Consider the following 3733-nt stretch of genomic DNA (forward strand, 5'->3'; position numbering starts at 1 on the left):
TGAGTTTTGGCATTGTGCCGATCAAGTGGGTACCGACAACTATGTTCTCTTTGGTTCGAATACGACCTATGTTTGAACAGGAAGCCCCCAAGTGACCTTAAGAATATTTAACGACTCTGATTCGAATACGATCTGAGTCGGACCAACAATGGGTTAAGCTAGATTCGAATACGATCAACCCCCAATGGTCTTTGTGCAATTATGAAAAATGAAGACATATGATCTGTGGGGATGAAAAGGACAGAGGTCCTGCTTTATTACTGATAATATATACATCACCAAGATATGTACATCATGTGAGCCGGTGGCTCAAGTGTAGTAAGGCCGAAGATGAGCTATGTTCCACAGCCGGCGGGTCTCCTCCTCCGACTTACGTGAGTCTTTGCGCTCTCGAACGTTTATAAGATAGTATGACCCATTGTTCAAATTCTTGCTGACCACAAAGGGCCCTTCCCAAGGTGGGGATAACTTGTGTGCATCAGTCTGATCCTGGATGAGCCGGAGCACCAAGTCGCCTTCTTGAAAAGTTCTTGATTTAACCCGGCGGCTGTGATAACGCCGCAGGTCCTGTTGGTAATCGCCGAGCGAGCTGCTGCTAAGTCACGCTTTTCATCCAACAAGTCAAGTGCCTCTCGTCGTGCTTGTTCATTGTTAGCTTCCACATAAGCCGCCACTCGGGGCGAGTCATGGCAGATGTTACTAGGAACAACCGCCTCCGCTCCATAAACCATAAAGAAAGGGGTATAACCCGTAGATCTGTTGGGGGTGGTATTGATGCTCCACAACACTGATGGTAACTCCTCCACCCAACAACCCGGCGTTCGTTGCAAAGGAACTAAAAGCTGGGGTTTGATACCCTTTAAAATTTCCTGATTGGATCTTTCTGCTTGACCATTGGATTGGGGTGAGCTACTGATGAGACATCAAGCCGGATATGCTCACGTTGACAGAACTCCTCCATAGCCCCCTTGGACAAGTTAGTGCCATTATCAGTTATGATACCGTGGGGGAAGCCAAAATGAAAAATCACCTTCTTCATGAATTGAACCGCCGTTGCTGCATCACACTTACTAACCGGCTCTGCTTCCACCCACTTTGTGAATTTATCCACTGCCACCAAGAGGTGAGTATTTTTGTCCTTGGATCTTTTGAAAGGCCCAACCATATCAAGCCCCCATACAACAAACGGCCAAGTAATTGGTATCATCCTTAATTCTTGAGCCGACACATGAGCTTGTCGTGAAATTTTTTGACACCCGTCACATTTACTGACCAGATCTTTTGCATCTGCATGAGCCGTCAGCCCATAAAACCCGTGACGAAAAGCTTTGGCCACAAGGGATTTTGAACCGGCGTGATGGCCGCAATCCCCTTCACGGATCTCATGAATAATCTCTTGGCCTTCTTCAGGGGATACACAATGCTGAAACGCCCCAGTGACACTACGGTGATGTAACTCGCCATTGGTAATCGTCATTGACTTAGACCGCTTAGTTATCTGTTGAGCCAGGGTTTCATCTTCAGGCAGTTCTCCCCGGGTCATGTAAGCCAAATATGGCACCATCCAATCTGAGATGACGTGAAGAGCCGCCACCAACTATGCCTCTGGGTCAGGCACAACCAAGTCTTCCTCTATAGGTAACTTGACAGACGGATTATGCAAAACATCCAAAAAGGTATTCGGGGGTACTGGTTTACACTGAGACCCAAGCCGGCTTAAAGCATCAGCCACCTCCTTCTTCCTGCGATCTATGTGTTCCACTTGATAACCCTTGAAATGTCCAGCCACAACATCAACTTCACAATGATAAGCCACCATGAGAGGATCTTTGGAATCCCACTTGCCTGAAACCTGTTGAGCTGCCAAATCTGAGTCACCAAAGCACCTTACTCGGCTTAAGTTCATCTCTTTAGCCATCTGAAGACCATGGAGTAAGGCCTCATACCCAGCTGCATTATTAGTATAGGGAAACATCAATCTCAGCACATAACAAATTTGTCACCTCGAGGGGAAGCCAAAACTACTCCAGCCCCCGAGCCCTCGAATTGCCTAGACCCATCAAAGTGAATCATCCAGTATGTGTTATCCGGCTTCTCTTCAGGCGCCTGTAACTCTGTCCAATCATTGATGAAATCCACCAGTGCTTGAGATTTGATAGCAGTACGAGGCACATATTTCAAACCATGAGGTCCAAGCTCAATAGCCCACTTGGCGACTCGTCCTGTAGCCTCTCTATTCTGGATGACATCCCCCAAAGGAGCAGAACTGACCACAGTGATGGGATGACCCAGGAAATACTTCTTAAGCTTCCAGCTAGCCATGAACACCCCATAAACAAGCTTCTGCCAATGTGGATATCTTTGTTTGGACTCAATGAGCACCTCACTGATGTAATAAACTGGACGTTGAATCGGATATTCTTTACCAGACTCCTTTCGCTCCACCACAATAGCCACACTGACAGCGCGTGCATTAGCAGCCACATACAACAACAACGGCTCTTTGTCAATGGGAGCAGCAAGGACCGGCGGCTCAGCCAATTGTCTCTTCAAATCCTCAAAGGCATTGTTAGCAGCATCACTCTAGACGAAGTTATCTGTCTTCTTCAAGATTTGATACAGCGGTATGGTCTACTCACCTAACCAGCTTATGAACCATTTAAAGCAGCAATACGACCCGCCAATCGTTGAACATCATTGATACACTTGGTTTTGATACGTCTCAACGTATCTATAATTTATGAAGCATTCATGCTATTATATTATCTGTTTTGAATGATTATGGGCTTTATTATACACTTTTATATTACTTTTGGGACTAACCTACTGACCGAAGGCCCAACCCATATTGCTGTTTTATTGCCTGTTTCAGTATTTCAAAGAAAAGGAATATCAAACGGAGTTCAAACGGAATGAAACCTTTGGGGGCGTTATTTTTGGGAAGAATATGATCCGGGAGACTTGGAGTTCACGTCAGAAGAGCCTTGAGGAGGCCAGGAGATAGGAGGGCGCGCTCCTGTCTCCTGGGCCCCTCGAGCACCCCCCGACCGACTTCTTTCACCTATATAATCCCATATACCCTAAAAACATTGATAACAAAGATAGATCGGAAGTTCCGCCACCGCAAGCCTCTGTAGCCACCAAAAACCTCTCGGGAGCCCGTTCCGGCCCGTTCCGGCACCCTGCCGAAGGGGGATCCTACCACCGGTGGCCATCTTCATCATCCCGGTGCTCTCCATGACGAGGAGGGAGCAGTTCACCCTCGGGGCTGAGGGTATGTACCAGTACCTATGTGTTTGATCTCTCTCTCTCGTGTTCTCTCTATGGCACGATCTTGATGTATCACGAGCTTTGCTATTATAGTTGGATCTTATGATGTTTCTCCCCCCCTCTACTCTCTTGTGATGAATTGAGTTTTCCTCTTGAAGTTATCTTATCGGATTGAGTCTTTAATGATTTGAGAACACTTGATGTATGTCTTGCCATGCGTATCTATGGTGACAATGGAATATCACGTGATCCACTTGATGTATGTTTTGGTGATCAACTTGCGGGTTTCGCCCATGAACCTATGCATAGGGGTTGGCACATGTTTTCGTCTTGACTCTCCGGTAGAAACTTTGGGGCACTCTTTGAAGTACTTTGTGTTGGTTGAATAGATGAATCTGAGATTGTGTGATGCATATCGTATAATCATGCCCACGGATACTTGAGGTGACAATGGAGTATCTAG

The sequence above is a fragment of the Triticum dicoccoides genome, chromosome 2B (assembly GCF_002162155.2).
Source record: "Triticum dicoccoides isolate Atlit2015 ecotype Zavitan chromosome 2B, WEW_v2.0, whole genome shotgun sequence".
In the NCBI taxonomy this organism is placed as follows: Eukaryota; Viridiplantae; Streptophyta; class Magnoliopsida; order Poales; family Poaceae; genus Triticum; species Triticum dicoccoides.